This window comes from Hyperolius riggenbachi, chromosome 4, assembly GCF_040937935.1.
Source record: "Hyperolius riggenbachi isolate aHypRig1 chromosome 4, aHypRig1.pri, whole genome shotgun sequence".
NCBI classification, from domain to species: domain Eukaryota; kingdom Metazoa; phylum Chordata; class Amphibia; order Anura; family Hyperoliidae; genus Hyperolius; species Hyperolius riggenbachi.
This window is the reverse complement of record NC_090649.1, coordinates 9,233,284-9,253,412: the sequence shown is the minus strand read 5'-3', so window position 1 is coordinate 9,253,412 and position 20,129 is coordinate 9,233,284. Positions and strand designations below refer to the sequence as shown.

General features: G+C 46.8%; 24 non-coding genes across 24 annotated transcripts; 12 read left to right on the top strand and 12 right to left on the bottom strand.

The window, feature by feature from the left end:
• Positions 1 to 564: 564 nt before the first annotated feature.
• TRNAN-GUU (transfer RNA asparagine (anticodon GUU)) lies at positions 565 to 638 on the top strand. The gene has a single exon. It is a non-coding gene; the product is annotated as a tRNA-Asn (tRNA).
• Positions 639 to 1,135: 497 nt separating this feature from the next.
• On the bottom strand, positions 1,136 to 1,207 carry TRNAG-UCC (transfer RNA glycine (anticodon UCC)). The gene has a single exon. It is a non-coding gene; the product is annotated as a tRNA-Gly (tRNA).
• A 990-nt stretch (positions 1,208 to 2,197) lies between these two features.
• Positions 2,198 to 2,271, top strand: TRNAN-GUU (transfer RNA asparagine (anticodon GUU)). Its single transcript has one exon. It is a non-coding gene; the product is annotated as a tRNA-Asn (tRNA).
• A 497-nt stretch (positions 2,272 to 2,768) lies between these two features.
• Positions 2,769 to 2,840, bottom strand: TRNAG-UCC (transfer RNA glycine (anticodon UCC)). The gene has a single exon. It is a non-coding gene; the product is annotated as a tRNA-Gly (tRNA).
• Positions 2,841 to 3,830: 990 nt separating this feature from the next.
• Positions 3,831 to 3,904, top strand: TRNAN-GUU (transfer RNA asparagine (anticodon GUU)). The gene has a single exon. It is a non-coding gene; the product is annotated as a tRNA-Asn (tRNA).
• Positions 3,905 to 4,401: 497 nt separating this feature from the next.
• Positions 4,402 to 4,473, bottom strand: TRNAG-UCC (transfer RNA glycine (anticodon UCC)). The gene has a single exon. It is a non-coding gene; the product is annotated as a tRNA-Gly (tRNA).
• Positions 4,474 to 5,464: 991 nt separating this feature from the next.
• TRNAN-GUU (transfer RNA asparagine (anticodon GUU)) lies at positions 5,465 to 5,538 on the top strand. The gene has a single exon. It is a non-coding gene; the product is annotated as a tRNA-Asn (tRNA).
• A 497-nt stretch (positions 5,539 to 6,035) lies between these two features.
• On the bottom strand, positions 6,036 to 6,107 carry TRNAG-UCC (transfer RNA glycine (anticodon UCC)). Its single transcript has one exon. It is a non-coding gene; the product is annotated as a tRNA-Gly (tRNA).
• Positions 6,108 to 7,097: 990 nt separating this feature from the next.
• TRNAN-GUU (transfer RNA asparagine (anticodon GUU)) lies at positions 7,098 to 7,171 on the top strand. Its single transcript has one exon. It is a non-coding gene; the product is annotated as a tRNA-Asn (tRNA).
• A 497-nt stretch (positions 7,172 to 7,668) lies between these two features.
• Positions 7,669 to 7,740, bottom strand: TRNAG-UCC (transfer RNA glycine (anticodon UCC)). Its single transcript has one exon. It is a non-coding gene; the product is annotated as a tRNA-Gly (tRNA).
• A 993-nt stretch (positions 7,741 to 8,733) lies between these two features.
• TRNAN-GUU (transfer RNA asparagine (anticodon GUU)) lies at positions 8,734 to 8,807 on the top strand. Its single transcript has one exon. It is a non-coding gene; the product is annotated as a tRNA-Asn (tRNA).
• Positions 8,808 to 9,304: 497 nt separating this feature from the next.
• TRNAG-UCC (transfer RNA glycine (anticodon UCC)) lies at positions 9,305 to 9,376 on the bottom strand. The gene has a single exon. It is a non-coding gene; the product is annotated as a tRNA-Gly (tRNA).
• A 991-nt stretch (positions 9,377 to 10,367) lies between these two features.
• Positions 10,368 to 10,441, top strand: TRNAN-GUU (transfer RNA asparagine (anticodon GUU)). Its single transcript has one exon. It is a non-coding gene; the product is annotated as a tRNA-Asn (tRNA).
• A 497-nt stretch (positions 10,442 to 10,938) lies between these two features.
• Positions 10,939 to 11,010, bottom strand: TRNAG-UCC (transfer RNA glycine (anticodon UCC)). Its single transcript has one exon. It is a non-coding gene; the product is annotated as a tRNA-Gly (tRNA).
• A 990-nt stretch (positions 11,011 to 12,000) lies between these two features.
• Positions 12,001 to 12,074, top strand: TRNAN-GUU (transfer RNA asparagine (anticodon GUU)). Its single transcript has one exon. It is a non-coding gene; the product is annotated as a tRNA-Asn (tRNA).
• A 497-nt stretch (positions 12,075 to 12,571) lies between these two features.
• On the bottom strand, positions 12,572 to 12,643 carry TRNAG-UCC (transfer RNA glycine (anticodon UCC)). The gene has a single exon. It is a non-coding gene; the product is annotated as a tRNA-Gly (tRNA).
• A 993-nt stretch (positions 12,644 to 13,636) lies between these two features.
• Positions 13,637 to 13,710, top strand: TRNAN-GUU (transfer RNA asparagine (anticodon GUU)). The gene has a single exon. It is a non-coding gene; the product is annotated as a tRNA-Asn (tRNA).
• A 497-nt stretch (positions 13,711 to 14,207) lies between these two features.
• Positions 14,208 to 14,279, bottom strand: TRNAG-UCC (transfer RNA glycine (anticodon UCC)). The gene has a single exon. It is a non-coding gene; the product is annotated as a tRNA-Gly (tRNA).
• A 993-nt stretch (positions 14,280 to 15,272) lies between these two features.
• TRNAN-GUU (transfer RNA asparagine (anticodon GUU)) lies at positions 15,273 to 15,346 on the top strand. Its single transcript has one exon. It is a non-coding gene; the product is annotated as a tRNA-Asn (tRNA).
• Positions 15,347 to 15,843: 497 nt separating this feature from the next.
• On the bottom strand, positions 15,844 to 15,915 carry TRNAG-UCC (transfer RNA glycine (anticodon UCC)). Its single transcript has one exon. It is a non-coding gene; the product is annotated as a tRNA-Gly (tRNA).
• A 987-nt stretch (positions 15,916 to 16,902) lies between these two features.
• On the top strand, positions 16,903 to 16,976 carry TRNAN-GUU (transfer RNA asparagine (anticodon GUU)). The gene has a single exon. It is a non-coding gene; the product is annotated as a tRNA-Asn (tRNA).
• Positions 16,977 to 17,473: 497 nt separating this feature from the next.
• On the bottom strand, positions 17,474 to 17,545 carry TRNAG-UCC (transfer RNA glycine (anticodon UCC)). The gene has a single exon. It is a non-coding gene; the product is annotated as a tRNA-Gly (tRNA).
• Positions 17,546 to 18,525: 980 nt separating this feature from the next.
• Positions 18,526 to 18,599, top strand: TRNAN-GUU (transfer RNA asparagine (anticodon GUU)). The gene has a single exon. It is a non-coding gene; the product is annotated as a tRNA-Asn (tRNA).
• Positions 18,600 to 19,096: 497 nt separating this feature from the next.
• Positions 19,097 to 19,168, bottom strand: TRNAG-UCC (transfer RNA glycine (anticodon UCC)). The gene has a single exon. It is a non-coding gene; the product is annotated as a tRNA-Gly (tRNA).
• Positions 19,169 to 20,129: the final 961 nt, after the last annotated feature.

The window sequence follows — 20,129 nt, the reverse complement described above, 5'->3', positions numbered from 1 at the left end:
AAGAACGGCCCAGGAGTAGTCTTAGCTACCCTAATATGTACGTTACAGCAGGGCCCTTATTACACTTTCTCTTACAGGGCAATGGAAACCGTTTTGCCCATGCGATAAAGCAAGGTGCAAAAATGAATTCATGCCTAGCAGAGGATGGTTTCGATCCATCGACCTCTGGGTTATGGGCCCAGCACGCTTCCGCTGCGCCACTCTGCTTCTGTTTGTATTCAACCTTCAAGTTTAAGAAGGGTACATTAGTTGAAATAGTTACACTACTATCTATGTTACAGCAAGGCCCTAATGACACTTTCTCTTAAGGGGCTATGGCCGACAATTGGCCCATATGGTAAGCAAGGTATAAAAACCAACGTACACCTAGCAGAGGATGGTTTCGATCCATCGACCTCTGGGTTATGGGCCCAGCACGCTTCCGCTGCGCCACTCTGCTGCCATACAGTGAATGCTTCATTGTGGGAAAAAGTGGCGTTAAACTTCTTGGAGCAGACTTACTTCCTCACTCCACAAGACACACATACATCCCCATAAAATCATTTAGCAACAACTGCAGGCACAGTCTCTGTGGCGCAATCGGTTAGCGCGTTCGGCTGTTAACCGAAAGGTTGGTGGTTCAAGCCCACCCAGGGACGGCCTTTCCTTTTGTGTTCAACAGTTGTCCGAAGAGAACCCCAGATAGCCATGTAGATTCATTTGAGACACGTTGGAATCTCATTCACGTTCATGAAAAGGGTGAGCAGCATCAAGTTCATGTCTTAGTGATACAACAGACATCCCTGGCAGTGTCTGTGACCAAATGAAGTTTTCTGTACCCCAGAAGCAGCAGTAAAGTATTAGCCGGGGATCGAACCCAAAGCCTGGCGACGGCTGTCAAGCCAAAGAAAGGCAGTTCAAGCCCACCCAAGGACAGGCTCGCTTTAGTGCCTTGCTAGCTATTTGTTTAGAACATTATAGAGTGTCTGCATTAAGTGTTGACCATTTAGAAAGAACTTTAAGCTGGCGTAGAGTCTGCTGCACCGGAATGGAACCTCTCCAGAGACTGAGCAGGTGCAGGATGTCCTAACTGTTCAGAGATCTTGTCTTGGTCTTGTCTTCCATGGAATTGTAGGGTGCCAAAAGCAAGCTCACATGCGTTGGCCGGGAATCGAACCCGGGTCAACTGCTTGGAAGGCAGCTATGCTCACCACTATACCACCAACGCTACATGCTGAAACTCGCCTAGCATGTACCATTGCAATATACCCAAGAGAAAAATGAGCTTGCTTATTTGCCTACTTTGCTAGATGTAAGCAGTGGGACACATGGTGATACTGCTTACAGACTTCAATTCAAGACTTCAGAAAGATCATGTGCCCCCCTGGATGATGCTGGTGCAACACACACAGCAAAGGACAGCAATTTGAAGTCTGGAAGATTCCAGGGCAAGGGTGGGAAGGATGAAAAGCTAGGTGGCCATGCAACCATTCCTGCTAACCCAAAGCTTACTTGTGCCCTACAACACATTGGCTTAAGACTTGACCAAATCCAATGCTCCAATATGGGGAAGCTTCTCTGTTTGCTAATTTTTTTTTTTTTTTTTTTTTTTTTTTTAAGTGCGGTGTCACAGTTCACCCATCTCTTCAACTACAAGAACGGCCCAGGAGTAGTCTTAGCTACCCTAATATGTACGTTACAGCAGGGCCCTTATTACACTTTCTCTTACAGGGCAATGGAAACCGTTTTGCCCATGCGATAAAGCAAGGTGCAAAAATGAATTCATGCCTAGCAGAGGATGGTTTCGATCCATCGACCTCTGGGTTATGGGCCCAGCACGCTTCCGCTGCGCCACTCTGCTTCTGTTTGTATTCAACCTTCAAGTTTAAGAAGGGTACATTAGTTGAAATAGTTACACTACTATCTATGTTACAGCAAGGCCCTAATGACACTTTCTCTTAAGGGGCTATGGCCGACAATTGGCCCATATGGTAAGCAAGGTATAAAAACCAACGTACACCTAGCAGAGGATGGTTTCGATCCATCGACCTCAGGGTTATGGGCCCAGCACGCTTCCGCTGCGCCACTCTGCTGCCATACAGTGAATGCTTCATTGTGGGAAAAAGTGGCGTTAAACTTCTTGGAGCAGACTTACTTCCTCACTCCACAAGACACACATACATCCCCATAAAATCATTTAGCAACAACTGCAGGCACAGTCTCTGTGGCGCAATCGGTTAGCGCGTTCGGCTGTTAACCGAAAGGTTGGTGGTTCAAGCCCACCCAGGGACGGCCTTTCCTTTTGTGTTCAACAGTTGTCCGAAGAGAACCCCAGATAGCCATGTAGATTCATTTGAGACACGTTGGAATCTCATTCACGTTCATGAAAAGGGTGAGCAGCATCAAGTTCATGTCTTAGTGATACAACAGACATCCCTGGCAGTGTCTGTGACCAAATGAAGTTTTCTGTACCCCAGAAGCAGCAGTAAAGTATTAGCCGGGGATCGAACCCAAAGCCTGGCGACGGCTGTCAAGCCAAAGAAAGGCAGTTCAAGCCCACCCAAGGACAGGCTCGCTTTAGTGCCTTGCTAGCTATTTGTTTAGAACATTATAGAGTGTCTGCATTAAGTGTTGACCATTTAGAAAGAACTTTAAGCTGGCGTAGAGTCTGCTGCACCGGAATGGAACCTCTCCAGAGACTGAGCAGGTGCAGGATGTCCTAACTGTTCAGAGATCTTGTCTTGGTCTTGTCTTCCATGGAATTGTAGGGTGCCAAAAGCAAGCTCACATGCGTTGGCCGGGAATCGAACCCGGGTCAACTGCTTGGAAGGCAGCTATGCTCACCACTATACCACCAACGCTACATGCTGAAACTCGCCTAGCATGTACCATTGCAATATACCCAAGAGAAAAATGAGCTTGCTTATTTGCCTACTTTGCTAGATGTAAGCAGTGGGACACATGGTGATACTGCTTACAGACTTCAATTCAAGACTTCAGAAAGATCATGTGCCCCCCTGGATGATGCTGGTGCAACACACACAGCAAAGGACAGCAATTTGAAGTCTGGAAGATTCCAGGGCAAGGGTGGGAAGGATGAAAAGCTAGGTGGCCATGCAACCATTCCTGCTAACCCAAAGCTTACTTGTGCCCTACAACACATTGGCTTAAGACTTGACCAAATCCAATGCTCCAATATGGGGAAGCTTCTCTGTTTGCTGTTTTTTTTTTTTTTTTTTTTTTTTTTTTTAAGTGCGGTGTCACAGTTCACCCATCTCTTCAACTACAAGAACGGCCCAGGAGTAGTCTTAGCTACCCTAATATGTACGTTACAGCAGGGCCCTTATTACACTTTCTCTTACAGGGCAATGGAAACCGTTTTGCCCATGCGATAAAGCAAGGTGCAAAAATGAATTCATGCCTAGCAGAGGATGGTTTCGATCCATCGACCTCTGGGTTATGGGCCCAGCACGCTTCCGCTGCGCCACTCTGCTTCTGTTTGTATTCAACCTTCAAGTTTAAGAAGGGTACATTAGTTGAAATAGTTACACTACTATCTATGTTACAGCAAGGCCCTAATGACACTTTCTCTTAAGGGGCTATGGCCGACAATTGGCCCATATGGTAAGCAAGGTATAAAAACCAACGTACACCTAGCAGAGGATGGTTTCGATCCATCGACCTCTGGGTTATGGGCCCAGCACGCTTCCGCTGCGCCACTCTGCTGCCATACAGTGAATGCTTCATTGTGGGAAAAAGTGGCGTTAAACTTCTTGGAGCAGACTTACTTCCTCACTCCACAAGACACACATACATCCCCATAAAATCATTTAGCAACAACTGCAGGCACAGTCTCTGTGGCGCAATCGGTTAGCGCGTTCGGCTGTTAACCGAAAGGTTGGTGGTTCAAGCCCACCCAGGGACGGCCTTTCCTTTTGTGTTCAACAGTTGTCCGAAGAGAACCCCAGATAGCCATGTAGATTCATTTGAGACACGTTGGAATCTCATTCACGTTCATGAAAAGGGTGAGCAGCATCAAGTTCATGTCTTAGTGATACAACAGACATCCCTGGCAGTGTCTGTGACCAAATGAAGTTTTCTGTACCCCAGAAGCAGCAGTAAAGTATTAGCCGGGGATCGAACCCAAAGCCTGGCGACGGCTGTCAAGCCAAAGAAAGGCAGTTCAAGCCCACCCAAGGACAGGCTCGCTTTAGTGCCTTGCTAGCTATTTGTTTAGAACATTATAGAGTGTCTGCATTAAGTGTTGACCATTTAGAAAGAACTTTAAGCTGGCGTAGAGTCTGCTGCACCGGAATGGAACCTCTCCAGAGACTGAGCAGGTGCAGGATGTCCTAACTGTTCAGAGATCTTGTCTTGGTCTTGTCTTCCATGGAATTGTAGGGTGCCAAAAGCAAGCTCACATGCGTTGGCCGGGAATCGAACCCGGGTCAACTGCTTGGAAGGCAGCTATGCTCACCACTATACCACCAATGCTACATGCTGAAACTCGCCTAGCATGTACCATTGCAATATACCCAAGAGAAAAATGAGCTTGCTTATTTGCCTACTTTGCTAGATGTAAGCAGTGGGACACATGGTGATACTGCTTACAGACTTCAATTCAAGACTTCAGAAAGATCATGTGCCCCCCTGGATGATGCTGGTGCAACACACACAGCAAAGGACAGCAATTTGAAGTCTGGAAGATTCCAGGGCAAGGGTGGGAAGGATGAAAAGCTAGGTGGCCATGCAACCATTCCTGCTAACCCAAAGCTTACTTGTGCCCTACAACACATTGGCTTAAGACTTGACCAAATCCAATGCTCCAATATGGGGAAGCTTCTCTGTTTGCTAATTTTTTTTTTTTTTTTTTTTTTTTTTTTTAAGTGCGGTGTCACAGTTCACCCATCTCTTCAACTACAAGAACGGCCCAGGAGTAGTCTTAGCTACCCTAATATGTACGTTACAGCAGGGCCCTTATTACACTTTCTCTTACAGGGCAATGGAAACCGTTTTGCCCATGCGATAAAGCAAGGTGCAAAAATGAATTCATGCCTAGCAGAGGATGGTTTCGATCCATCGACCTCTGGGTTATGGGCCCAGCACGCTTCCGCTGCGCCACTCTGCTTCTGTTTGTATTCAACCTTCAAGTTTAAGAAGGGTACATTAGTTGAAATAGTTACACTACTATCTATGTTACAGCAAGGCCCTAATGACACTTTCTCTTAAGGGGCTATGGCCGACAATTGGCCCATATGGTAAGCAAGGTATAAAAACCAACGTACACCTAGCAGAGGATGGTTTCGATCCATCGACCTCAGGGTTATGGGCCCAGCACGCTTCCGCTGCGCCACTCTGCTGCCATACAGTGAATGCTTCATTGTGGGAAAAAGTGGCGTTAAACTTCTTGGAGCAGACTTACTTCCTCACTCCACAAGACACACATACATCCCCATAAAATCATTTAGCAACAACTGCAGGCACAGTCTCTGTGGCGCAATCGGTTAGCGCGTTCGGCTGTTAACCGAAAGGTTGGTGGTTCAAGCCCACCCAGGGACGGCCTTTCCTTTTGTGTTCAACAGTTGTCCGAAGAGAACCCCAGATAGCCATGTAGATTCATTTGAGACACGTTGGAATCTCATTCACGTTCATGAAAAGGGTGAGCAGCATCAAGTTCATGTCTTAGTGATACAACAGACATCCCTGGCAGTGTCTGTGACCAAATGAAGTTTTCTGTACCCCAGAAGCAGCAGTAAAGTATTAGCCGGGGATCGAACCCAAAGCCTGGCGACGGCTGTCAAGCCAAAGAAAGGCAGTTCAAGCCCACCCAAGGACAGGCTCGCTTTAGTGCCTTGCTAGCTATTTGTTTAGAACATTATAGAGTGTCTGCATTAAGTGTTGACCATTTAGAAAGAACTTTAAGCTGGCGTAGAGTCTGCTGCACCGGAATGGAACCTCTCCAGAGACTGAGCAGGTGCAGGATGTCCTAACTGTTCAGAGATCTTGTCTTGGTCTTGTCTTCCATGGAATTGTAGGGTGCCAAAAGCAAGCTCACATGCGTTGGCCGGGAATCGAACCCGGGTCAACTGCTTGGAAGGCAGCTATGCTCACCACTATACCACCAACGCTACATGCTGAAACTCGCCTAGCATGTACCATTGCAATATACCCAAGAGAAAAATGAGCTTGCTTATTTGCCTACTTTGCTAGATGTAAGCAGTGGGACACATGGTGATACTGCTTACAGACTTCAATTCAAGACTTCAGAAAGATCATGTGCCCCCCTGGATGATGCTGGTGCAACACACACAGCAAAGGACAGCAATTTGAAGTCTGGAAGATTCCAGGGCAAGGGTGGGAAGGATGAAAAGCTAGGTGGCCATGCAACCATTCCTGCTAACCCAAAGCTTACTTGTGCCCTACAACACATTGGCTTAAGACTTGACCAAATCCAATGCTCCAATATGGGGAAGCTTCTCTGTTTGCTGTTTTTTTTTTTTTTTTTTTTTTTTTTTTTAAGTGCGGTGTCACAGTTCACCCATCTCTTCAACTACAAGAACGGCCCAGGAGTAGTCTTAGCTACCCTAATATGTACGTTACAGCAGGGCCCTTATTACACTTTCTCTTACAGGGCAATGGAAACCGTTTTGCCCATGCGATAAAGCAAGGTGCAAAAATGAATTCATGCCTAGCAGAGGATGGTTTCGATCCATCGACCTCTGGGTTATGGGCCCAGCACGCTTCCGCTGCGCCACTCTGCTTCTGTTTGTATTCAACCTTCAAGTTTAAGAAGGGTACATTAGTTGAAATAGTTACACTACTATCTATGTTACAGCAAGGCCCTAATGACACTTTCTCTTAAGGGGCTATGGCCGACAATTGGCCCATATGGTAAGCAAGGTATAAAAACCAACGTACACCTAGCAGAGGATGGTTTCGATCCATCGACCTCTGGGTTATGGGCCCAGCACGCTTCCGCTGCGCCACTCTGCTGCCATACAGTGAATGCTTCATTGTGGGAAAAAGTGGCGTTAAACTTCTTGGAGCAGACTTACTTCCTCACTCCACAAGACACACATACATCCCCATAAAATCATTTAGCAACAACTGCAGGCACAGTCTCTGTGGCGCAATCGGTTAGCGCGTTCGGCTGTTAACCGAAAGGTTGGTGGTTCAAGCCCACCCAGGGACGGCCTTTCCTTTTGTGTTCAACAGTTGTCCGAAGAGAACCCCAGATAGCCATGTAGATTCATTTGAGACACGTTGGAATCTCATTCACGTTCATGAAAAGGGTGAGCAGCATCAAGTTCATGTCTTAGTGATACAACAGACATCCCTGGCAGTGTCTGTGACCAAATGAAGTTTTCTGTACCCCAGAAGCAGCAGTAAAGTATTAGCCGGGGATCGAACCCAAAGCCTGGCGACGGCTGTCAAGCCAAAGAAAGGCAGTTCAAGCCCACCCAAGGACAGGCTCGCTTTAGTGCCTTGCTAGCTATTTGTTTAGAACATTATAGAGTGTCTGCATTAAGTGTTGACCATTTAGAAAGAACTTTAAGCTGGCGTAGAGTCTGCTGCACCGGAATGGAACCTCTCCAGAGACTGAGCAGGTGCAGGATGTCCTAACTGTTCAGAGATCTTGTCTTGGTCTTGTCTTCCATGGAATTGTAGGGTGCCAAAAGCAAGCTCACATGCGTTGGCCGGGAATCGAACCCGGGTCAACTGCTTGGAAGGCAGCTATGCTCACCACTATACCACCAACGCTACATGCTGAAACTCGCCTAGCATGTACCATTGCAATATACCCAAGAGAAAAATGAGCTTGCTTATTTGCCTACTTTGCTAGATGTAAGCAGTGGGACACATGGTGATACTGCTTACAGACTTCAATTCAAGACTTCAGAAAGATCATGTGCCCCCCTGGATGATGCTGGTGCAACACACACAGCAAAGGACAGCAATTTGAAGTCTGGAAGATTCCAGGGCAAGGGTGGGAAGGATGAAAAGCTAGGTGGCCATGCAACCATTCCTGCTAACCCAAAGCTTACTTGTGCCCTACAACACATTGGCTTAAGACTTGACCAAATCCAATGCTCCAATATGGGGAAGCTTCTCTGTTTGCTGTTTTTTTTTTTTTTTTTTTTTTTTTTTTTTTTAAGTGCGGTGTCACAGTTCACCCATCTCTTCAACTACAAGAACGGCCCAGGAGTAGTCTTAGCTACCCTAATATGTACGTTACAGCAGGGCCCTTATTACACTTTCTCTTACAGGGCAATGGAAACCGTTTTGCCCATGCGATAAAGCAAGGTGCAAAAATGAATTCATGCCTAGCAGAGGATGGTTTCGATCCATCGACCTCTGGGTTATGGGCCCAGCACGCTTCCGCTGCGCCACTCTGCTTCTGTTTGTATTCAACCTTCAAGTTTAAGAAGGGTACATTAGTTGAAATAGTTACACTACTATCTATGTTACAGCAAGGCCCTAATGACACTTTCTCTTAAGGGGCTATGGCCGACAATTGGCCCATATGGTAAGCAAGGTATAAAAACCAACGTACACCTAGCAGAGGATGGTTTCGATCCATCGACCTCTGGGTTATGGGCCCAGCACGCTTCCGCTGCGCCACTCTGCTGCCATACAGTGAATGCTTCATTGTGGGAAAAAGTGGCGTTAAACTTCTTGGAGCAGACTTACTTCCTCACTCCACAAGACACACATACATCCCCATAAAATCATTTAGCAACAACTGCAGGCACAGTCTCTGTGGCGCAATCGGTTAGCGCGTTCGGCTGTTAACCGAAAGGTTGGTGGTTCAAGCCCACCCAGGGACGGCCTTTCCTTTTGTGTTCAACAGTTGTCCGAAGAGAACCCCAGATAGCCATGTAGATTCATTTGAGACACGTTGGAATCTCATTCACGTTCATGAAAAGGGTGAGCAGCATCAAGTTCATGTCTTAGTGATACAACAGACATCCCTGGCAGTGTCTGTGACCAAATGAAGTTTTCTGTACCCCAGAAGCAGCAGTAAAGTATTAGCCGGGGATCGAACCCAAAGCCTGGCGACGGCTGTCAAGCCAAAGAAAGGCAGTTCAAGCCCACCCAAGGACAGGCTCGCTTTAGTGCCTTGCTAGCTATTTGTTTAGAACATTATAGAGTGTCTGCATTAAGTGTTGACCATTTAGAAAGAACTTTAAGCTGGCGTAGAGTCTGCTGCACCGGAATGGAACCTCTCCAGAGACTGAGCAGGTGCAGGATGTCCTAACTGTTCAGAGATCTTGTCTTGGTCTTGTCTTCCATGGAATTGTAGGGTGCCAAAAGCAAGCTCACATGCGTTGGCCGGGAATCGAACCCGGGTCAACTGCTTGGAAGGCAGCTATGCTCACCACTATACCACCAATGCTACATGCTGAAACTCGCCTAGCATGTACCATTGCAATATACCCAAGAGAAAAATGAGCTTGCTTATTTGCCTACTTTGCTAGATGTAAGCAGTGGGACACATGGTGATACTGCTTACAGACTTCAATTCAAGACTTCAGAAAGATCATGTGCCCCCCTGGATGATGCTGGTGCAACACACACAGCAAAGGACAGCAATTTGAAGTCTGGAAGATTCCAGGGCAAGGGTGGGAAGGATGAAAAGCTAGGTGGCCATGCAACCATTCCTGCTAACCCAAAGCTTACTTGTGCCCTACAACACATTGGCTTAAGACTTGACCAAATCCAATGCTCCAATATGGGGAAGCTTCTCTGTTTGCTAATTTTTTTTTTTTTTTTTTTTTTTTTTTTTAAGTGCGGTGTCACAGTTCACCCATCTCTTCAACTACAAGAACGGCCCAGGAGTAGTCTTAGCTACCCTAATATGTACGTTACAGCAGGGCCCTTATTACACTTTCTCTTACAGGGCAATGGAAACCGTTTTGCCCATGCGATAAAGCAAGGTGCAAAAATGAATTCATGCCTAGCAGAGGATGGTTTCGATCCATCGACCTCTGGGTTATGGGCCCAGCACGCTTCCGCTGCGCCACTCTGCTTCTGTTTGTATTCAACCTTCAAGTTTAAGAAGGGTACATTAGTTGAAATAGTTACACTACTATCTATGTTACAGCAAGGCCCTAATGACACTTTCTCTTAAGGGGCTATGGCCGACAATTGGCCCATATGGTAAGCAAGGTATAAAAACCAACGTACACCTAGCAGAGGATGGTTTCGATCCATCGACCTCAGGGTTATGGGCCCAGCACGCTTCCGCTGCGCCACTCTGCTGCCATACAGTGAATGCTTCATTGTGGGAAAAAGTGGCGTTAAACTTCTTGGAGCAGACTTACTTCCTCACTCCACAAGACACACATACATCCCCATAAAATCATTTAGCAACAACTGCAGGCACAGTCTCTGTGGCGCAATCGGTTAGCGCGTTCGGCTGTTAACCGAAAGGTTGGTGGTTCAAGCCCACCCAGGGACGGCCTTTCCTTTTGTGTTCAACAGTTGTCCGAAGAGAACCCCAGATAGCCATGTAGATTCATTTGAGACACGTTGGAATCTCATTCACGTTCATGAAAAGGGTGAGCAGCATCAAGTTCATGTCTTAGTGATACAACAGACATCCCTGGCAGTGTCTGTGACCAAATGAAGTTTTCTGTACCCCAGAAGCAGCAGTAAAGTATTAGCCGGGGATCGAACCCAAAGCCTGGCGACGGCTGTCAAGCCAAAGAAAGGCAGTTCAAGCCCACCCAAGGACAGGCTCGCTTTAGTGCCTTGCTAGCTATTTGTTTAGAACATTATAGAGTGTCTGCATTAAGTGTTGACCATTTAGAAAGAACTTTAAGCTGGCGTAGAGTCTGCTGCACCGGAATGGAACCTCTCCAGAGACTGAGCAGGTGCAGGATGTCCTAACTGTTCAGAGATCTTGTCTTGGTCTTGTCTTCCATGGAATTGTAGGGTGCCAAAAGCAAGCTCACATGCGTTGGCCGGGAATCGAACCCGGGTCAACTGCTTGGAAGGCAGCTATGCTCACCACTATACCACCAACGCTACATGCTGAAACTCGCCTAGCATGTACCATTGCAATATACCCAAGAGAAAAATGAGCTTGCTTATTTGCCTACTTTGCTAGATGTAAGCAGTGGGACACATGGTGATACTGCTTACAGACTTCAATTCAAGACTTCAGAAAGATCATGTGCCCCCCTGGATGATGCTGGTGCAACACACACAGCAAAGGACAGCAATTTGAAGTCTGGAAGATTCCAGGGCAAGGGTGGGAAGGATGAAAAGCTAGGTGGCCATGCAACCATTCCTGCTAACCCAAAGCTTACTTGTGCCCTACAACACATTGGCTTAAGACTTGACCAAATCCAATGCTCCAATATGGGGAAGCTTCTCTGTTTGCTGTTTTTTTTTTTTTTTTTTTTTTTTTTTTTAAGTGCGGTGTCACAGTTCACCCATCTCTTCAACTACAAGAACGGCCCAGGAGTAGTCTTAGCTACCCTAATATGTACGTTACAGCAGGGCCCTTATTACACTTTCTCTTACAGGGCAATGGAAACCGTTTTGCCCATGCGATAAAGCAAGGTGCAAAAATGAATTCATGCCTAGCAGAGGATGGTTTCGATCCATCGACCTCTGGGTTATGGGCCCAGCACGCTTCCGCTGCGCCACTCTGCTTCTGTTTGTATTCAACCTTCAAGTTTAAGAAGGGTACATTAGTTGAAATAGTTACACTACTATCTATGTTACAGCAAGGCCCTAATGACACTTTCTCTTAAGGGGCTATGGCCGACAATTGGCCCATATGGTAAGCAAGGTATAAAAACCAACGTACACCTAGCAGAGGATGGTTTCGATCCATCGACCTCTGGGTTATGGGCCCAGCACGCTTCCGCTGCGCCACTCTGCTGCCATACAGTGAATGCTTCATTGTGGGAAAAAGTGGCGTTAAACTTCTTGGAGCAGACTTACTTCCTCACTCCACAAGACACACATACATCCCCATAAAATCATTTAGCAACAACTGCAGGCACAGTCTCTGTGGCGCAATCGGTTAGCGCGTTCGGCTGTTAACCGAAAGGTTGGTGGTTCAAGCCCACCCAGGGACGGCCTTTCCTTTTGTGTTCAACAGTTGTCCGAAGAGAACCCCAGATAGCCATGTAGATTCATTTGAGACACGTTGGAATCTCATTCACGTTCATGAAAAGGGTGAGCAGCATCAAGTTCATGTCTTAGTGATACAACAGACATCCCTGGCAGTGTCTGTGACCAAATGAAGTTTTCTGTACCCCAGAAGCAGCAGTAAAGTATTAGCCGGGGATCGAACCCAAAGCCTGGCGACGGCTGTCAAGCCAAAGAAAGGCAGTTCAAGCCCACCCAAGGACAGGCTCGCTTTAGTGCCTTGCTAGCTATTTGTTTAGAACATTATAGAGTGTCTGCATTAAGTGTTGACCATTTAGAAAGAACTTTAAGCTGGCGTAGAGTCTGCTGCACCGGAATGGAACCTCTCCAGAGACTGAGCAGGTGCAGGATGTCCTAACTGTTCAGAGATCTTGTCTTGGTCTTGTCTTCCATGGAATTGTAGGGTGCCAAAAGCAAGCTCACATGCGTTGGCCGGGAATCGAACCCGGGTCAACTGCTTGGAAGGCAGCTATGCTCACCACTATACCACCAACGCTACATGCTGAAACTCGCCTAGCATGTACCATTGCAATATACCCAAGAGAAAAATGAGCTTGCTTATTTGCCTACTTTGCTAGATGTAAGCAGTGGGACACATGGTGATACTGCTTACAGACTTCAATTCAAGACTTCAGAAAGATCATGTGCCCCCCTGGATGATGCTGGTGCAACACACACAGCAAAGGACAGCAATTTGAAGTCTGGAAGATTCCAGGGCAAGGGTGGGAAGGATGAAAAGCTAGGTGGCCATGCAACCATTCCTGCTAACCCAAAGCTTACTTGTGCCCTACAACACATTGGCTTAAGACTTGACCAAATCCAATGCTCCAATATGGGGAAGCTTCTCTGTTTGCTGTTTTTTTTTTTTTTTTTTTTTTTTTTTTTTTTAAGTGCGGTGTCACAGTTCACCCATCTCTTCAACTACAAGAACGGCCCAGGAGTAGTCTTAGCTACCCTAATATGTACGTTACAGCAGGGCCCTTATTACACTTTCTCTTACAGGGCAATGGAAACCGTTTTGCCCATGCGATAAAGCAAGGTGCAAAAATGAATTCATGCCTAGCAGAGGATGGTTTCGATCCATCGACCTCTGGGTTATGGGCCCAGCACGCTTCCGCTGCGCCACTCTGCTTCTGTTTGTATTCAACCTTCAAGTTTAAGAAGGGTACATTAGTTGAAATAGTTACACTACTATCTATGTTACAGCAAGGCCCTAATGACACTTTCTCTTAAGGGGCTATGGCCGACAATTGGCCCATATGGTAAGCAAGGTATAAAAACCAACGTACACCTAGCAGAGGATGGTTTCGATCCATCGACCTCTGGGTTATGGGCCCAGCACGCTTCCGCTGCGCCACTCTGCTGCCATACAGTGAATGCTTCATTGTGGGAAAAAGTGGCGTTAAACTTCTTGGAGCAGACTTACTTCCTCACTCCACAAGACACACATACATCCCCATAAAATCATTTAGCAACAACTGCAGGCACAGTCTCTGTGGCGCAATCGGTTAGCGCGTTCGGCTGTTAACCGAAAGGTTGGTGGTTCAAGCCCACCCAGGGACGGCCTTTCCTTTTGTGTTCAACAGTTGTCCGAAGAGAACCCCAGATAGCCATGTAGATTCATTTGAGACACGTTGGAATCTCATTCACGTTCATGAAAAGGGTGAGCAGCATCAAGTTCATGTCTTAGTGATACAACAGACATCCCTGGCAGTGTCTGTGACCAAATGAAGTTTTCTGTACCCCAGAAGCAGCAGTAAAGTATTAGCCGGGGATCGAACCCAAAGCCTGGCGACGGCTGTCAAGCCAAAGAAAGGCAGTTCAAGCCCACCCAAGGACAGGCTCGCTTTAGTGCCTTGCTAGCTATTTGTTTAGAACATTATAGAGTGTCTGCATTAAGTGTTGACCATTTAGAAAGAACTTTAAGCTGGCGTAGAGTCTGCTGCACCGGAATGGAACCTCTCCAGAGACTGAGCAGGTGCAGGATGTCCTAACTGTTCAGAGATCTTGTCTTGGTCTTGTCTTCCATGGAATTGTAGGGTGCCAAAAGCAAGCTCACATGCGTTGGCCGGGAATCGAACCCGGGTCAACTGCTTGGAAGGCAGCTATGCTCACCACTATACCACCAACGCTACATGCTGAAACTCGCCTAGCATGTACCATTGCAATATACCCAAGAGAAAAATGAGCTTGCTTATTTGCCTACTTTGCTAGATGTAAGCAGTGGGACACATGGTGATACTGCTTACAGACTTCAATTCAAGACTTCAGAAAGATCATGTGCCCCCCTGGATGATGCTGGTGCAACACACACAGCAAAGGACAGCAATTTGAAGTCTGGAAGATTCCAGGGCAAGGGTGGGAAGGATGAAAAGCTAGGTGGCCATGCAACCATTCCTGCTAACCCAAAGCTTACTTGTGCCCTACAACACATTGGCTTAAGACTTGACCAAATCCAATGCTCCAATATGGGGAAGCTTCTCTGTTTGCTGTTTTTTTTTTTTTTTTTTTTTTTTTTTTTTTTAAGTGCGGTGTCACAGTTCACCCATCTCTTCAACTACAAGAACGGCCCAGGAGTAGTCTTAGCTACCCTAATATGTACGTTACAGCAGGGCCCTTATTACACTTTCTCTTACAGGGCAATGGAAACCGTTTTGCCCATGCGATAAAGCAAGGTGCAAAAATGAATTCATGCCTAGCAGAGGATGGTTTCGATCCATCGACCTCTGGGTTATGGGCCCAGCACGCTTCCGCTGCGCCACTCTGCTTCTGTTTGTATTCAACCTTCAAGTTTAAGAAGGGTACATTAGTTGAAATAGTTACACTACTATCTATGTTACAGCAAGGCCCTAATGACACTTTCTCTTAAGGGGCTATGGCCGACAATTGGCCCATATGGTAAGCAAGGTATAAAAACCAACGTACACCTAGCAGAGGATGGTTTCGATCCATCGACCTCTGGGTTATGGGCCCAGCACGCTTCCGCTGCGCCACTCTGCTGCCATACAGTGAATGCTTCATTGTGGGAAAAAGTGGCGTTAAACTTCTTGGAGCAGACTTACTTCCTCACTCCACAAGACACACATACATCCCCATAAAATCATTTAGCAACAACTGCAGGCACAGTCTCTGTGGCGCAATCGGTTAGCGCGTTCGGCTGTTAACCGAAAGGTTGGTGGTTCAAGCCCACCCAGGGACGGCCTTTCCTTTTGTGTTCAACAGTTGTCCGAAGAGAACCCCAGATAGCCATGTAGATTCATTTGAGACACGTTGGAATCTCATTCACGTTCATGAAAAGGGTGAGCAGCATCAAGTTCATGTCTTAGTGATACAACAGACATCCCTGGCAGTGTCTGTGACCAAATGAAGTTTTCTGTACCCCAGAAGCAGCAGTAAAGTATTAGCCGGGGATCGAACCCAAAGCCTGGCGACGGCTGTCAAGCCAAAGAAAGGCAGTTCAAGCCCACCCAAGGACAGGCTCGCTTTAGTGCCTTGCTAGCTATTTGTTTAGAACATTATAGAGTGTCTGCATTAAGTGTTGACCATTTAGAAAGAACTTTAAGCTGGCGTAGAGTCTGCTGCACCGGAATGGAACCTCTCCAGAGACTGAGCAGGTGCAGGATGTCCTAACTGTTCAGAGATCTTGTCTTGGTCTTGTCTTCCATGGAATTGTAGGGTGCCAAAAGCAAGCTCACATGCGTTGGCCGGGAATCGAACCCGGGTCAACTGCTTGGAAGGCAGCTATGCTCACCACTATACCACCAACGCTACATGCTGAAACTCGCCTAGCATGTACCATTGCAATATACCCAAGAGAAAAATGAGCTTGCTTATTTGCCTACTTTGCTAGATGTAAGCAGTGGGACACATGGTGATACTGCTTACAGACTTCAATTCAAGACTTCAGAAAGATCATGTGCCCCCCTGGATGATGCTGGTGCAACACACACAGCAAAGGACAGCAATTTGAAGTCTGGAAGATTCCAGGGCAAGGGTGGGAAGGATGAAAAGCTAGGTGGCCATGCAACCATTCCTGCTAACCCAAAGCTTACTTGTGCCCTACAACACATTGGCTTAAGACTTGACCAAATCCAATGCTCCAATATGGGGAAGCTTCTCTGTTTGCTGTTTTTTTTTTTTTTTTTTTTTTTTTTAAGTGCGGTGTCACAGTTCACCCATCTCTTCAACTACAAGAACGGCCCAGGAGTAGTCTTAGCTACCCTAATATGTACGTTACAGCAGGGCCCTTATTACACTTTCTCTTACAGGGCAATGGAAACCGTTTTGCCCATGCGATAAAGCAAGGTGCAAAAATGAATTCATGCCTAGCAGAGGATGGTTTCGATCCATCGACCTCTGGGTTATGGGCCCAGCACGCTTCCGCTGCGCCACTCTGCTTCTGTTTGTATTCAACCTTCAAGTTTAAGAAGGGTACATTAGTTGAAATAGTTACACTACTATCTATGTTACAGCAAGGCCCTAATGACACTTTCTCTTAAGGGGCTATGGCCGACAATTGGCCCATATGGTAAGCAAGGTATAAAAACCAACGTACACCTAGCAGAGGATGGTTTCGATCCATCGACCTCTGGGTTATGGGCCCAGCACGCTTCCGCTGCGCCACTCTGCTGCCATACAGTGAATGCTTCATTGTGGGAAAAAGTGGCGTTAAACTTCTTGGAGCAGACTTACTTCCTCACTCCACAAGACACACATACATCCCCATAAAATCATTTAGCAACAACTGCAGGCACAGTCTCTGTGGCGCAATCGGTTAGCGCGTTCGGCTGTTAACCGAAAGGTTGGTGGTTCAAGCCCACCCAGGGACGGCCTTTCCTTTTGTGTTCAACAGTTGTCCGAAGAGAACCCCAGATAGCCATGTAGATTCATTTGAGACACGTTGGAATCTCATTCACGTTCATGAAAAGGGTGAGCAGCATCAAGTTCATGTCTTAGTGATACAACAGACATCCCTGGCAGTGTCTGTGACCAAATGAAGTTTTCTGTACCCCAGAAGCAGCAGTAAAGTATTAGCCGGGGATCGAACCCAAAGCCTGGCGACGGCTGTCAAGCCAAAGAAAGGCAGTTCAAGCCCACCCAAGGACAGGCTCGCTTTAGTGCCTTGCTAGCTATTTGTTTAGAACATTATAGAGTGTCTGCATTAAGTGTTGACCATTTAGAAAGAACTTTAAGCTGGCGTAGAGTCTGCTGCACCGGAATGGAACCTCTCCAGAGACTGAGCAGGTGCAGGATGTCCTAACTGTTCAGAGATCTTGTCTTGGTCTTGTCTTCCATGGAATTGTAGGGTGCCAAAAGCAAGCTCACATGCGTTGGCCGGGAATCGAACCCGGGTCAACTGCTTGGAAGGCAGCTATGCTCACCACTATACCACCAACGCTACATGCTGAAACTCGCCTAGCATGTACCATTGCAATATACCCAAGAGAAAAATGAGCTTGCTTATTTGCCTACTTTGCTAGATGTAAGCAGTGGGACACATGGTGATACTGCTTACAGACTTCAATTCAAGACTTCAGAAAGATCATGTGCCCCCCTGGATGATGCTGGTGCAACACACACAGCAAAGGACAGCAATTTGAAGTCTGGAAGATTCCAGGGCAAGGGTGGGAAGGATGAAAAGCTAGGTGGCCATGCAACCATTCCTGCTAACCCAAAGCTTACTTGTGCCCTACAACACATTGGCTTAAGACTTGACCAAATCCAATGCTCCAATATGGGGAAGCTTCTCTGTTTGCTGTTTTTTTTTTTTTTTTTTTAAGTGCGGTGTCACAGTTCACCCATCTCTTCAACTACAAGAACGGCCCAGGAGTAGTCTTAGCTACCCTAATATGTACGTTACAGCAGGGCCCTTATTACACTTTCTCTTACAGGGCAATGGAAACCGTTTTGCCCATGCGATAAAGCAAGGTGCAAAAATGAATTCATGCCTAGCAGAGGATGGTTTCGATCCATCGACCTCTGGGTTATGGGCCCAGCACGCTTCCGCTGCGCCACTCTGCTTCTGTTTGTATTCAACCTTCAAGTTTAAGAAGGGTACATTAGTTGAAATAGTTACACTACTATCGATGTTACAGCAAGGCCCTAATGACACTTTCTCTTAAGGGGCTATGGCCGACAATTGGCCCATATGGTAAGCAAGGTATAAAAACCAACGTACACCTAGCAGAGGATGGTTTCGATCCATTGACCTCTGGGTTATGGGCCCAGCACGCTTCCGCTGCGCCACTCTGCTGCCATACAGTGAATGCTTCATTGTGGGAAAAAGTGGCGTTAAACTTCTTGGAGCAGACTTACTTCCTCACTCCACAAGACACACATGCATCCCCATAAAATCATTTAGCAACAACTGCAGGCACAGTCTCTGTGGCACAATCGGTTAGCGCGTTCGGCTGTTAACCGAAAGGTTGGTGGTTCAAGCCCACCCAGGGACGGCCTTTCCTTTTGTGTTCAACAGTTGTCCGAAGAGAACCCCAGATAGCCATGTAGATTCATTTGAGACACGTTGGAATCTCATTCACGTTCATGAAAAGGGTGAGCAGCATCAAGTTCATGTCTTAGTGATACAACAGACATCCCTGGCAGTGTCTGTGACCAAATGAAGTTTTCTGTACCCCAGAAGCAGCAGTAAAGTATTAGCCGGGGATCGAACCCAAAGCCTGGCGACGGCTGTCAAGCCAAAGAAAGGCAGTTCAAGCCCACCCAAGGACAGGCTCGCTTTAGTGCCTTGCTAGCTATTTGTTTAGAACATTATAGAGTGTCTGCATTAAGTGTTGACCATTTAGAAAGAACTTTAAGCTGGCGTAGAGTCTGCTGCACCGGAATGGAACCTCTCCAGAGACTGAGCAGGTGCAGGATGTCCTAACTGTTCAGAGATCTTGTCTTGGTCTTGTCTTCCATGGAATTGTAGGGTGCCAAAAGCAAGCTCACATGCGTTGGCCGGGAATCGAACCCGGGTCAACTGCTTGGAAGGCAGCTATGCTCACCACTATACCACCAACGCTACATGCTGAAACTCGCCTAGCATGTACCATTGCAATATACCCAAGAGAAAAATGAGCTTGCTTATTTGCCTACTTTGCTAGATGTAAGCAGTGGGACACATGGTGATACTGCTTACAGACTTCAATTCAAGACTTCAGAAAGATCATGTGCCCCCCTGGATGATGCTGGTGCAACACACACAGCAGAGGACAGCAATTTGAAGTCTGGAAGATTCCAGGGCAAGGGTGGGAAGGATGAAAAGCTAGGTGGCCATGCAACCATTCCTGCTAACCCAAAGCTTACTTGTGCCCTACAACACATTGGCTTAAGACTTGACCAAATCCAATGCTCCAATATGGGGAAGCTTCTCTGTTTGCTGTTTTTTTTTTTGTTTTTTTTTTTTTAAGTGCGGTGTCACAGTTCACCCATCTCTTCAACTACAAGAACGGCCCAGGAGTAGTCTTAGCTACCCTAATATGTACGTTACAGCAGGGCCCTTATTACACTTTCTCTTACAGGGCAATGGAAACCGTTTTGCCCATGCGATAAAGCAAGGTGCAAAAATGAATTCATGCCTAGCAGAGGATGGTTTCGATCCATCGACCTCTGGGTTATGGGCCCAGCACGCTTCCGCTGCGCCACTCTGCTTCTGTTTGTATTCAACCTTCAAGTTTAAGAAGGGTACATTAGTTGAAATAGTTACACTACTATCTATGTTACAGCAAGGCCCTAATGACACTTTCTCTTAAGGGGCTATGGCCGACAATTGGCCCATATGGTAAGCAAGGTATAAAAACCAACGTACACCTAGCAGAGGATGGTTTCGATCCATCGACCTCTGGGTTATGGGCCCAGCACGCTTCCGCTTCGCCACTCTGCTGCCATACAGTGAATGCTTCATTGTGGGAAAAAGTGGCGTTAAACTTCTTGGAGCAGACTTACTTCCTCACTCCACAAGACACACATACATCCCCATAAAA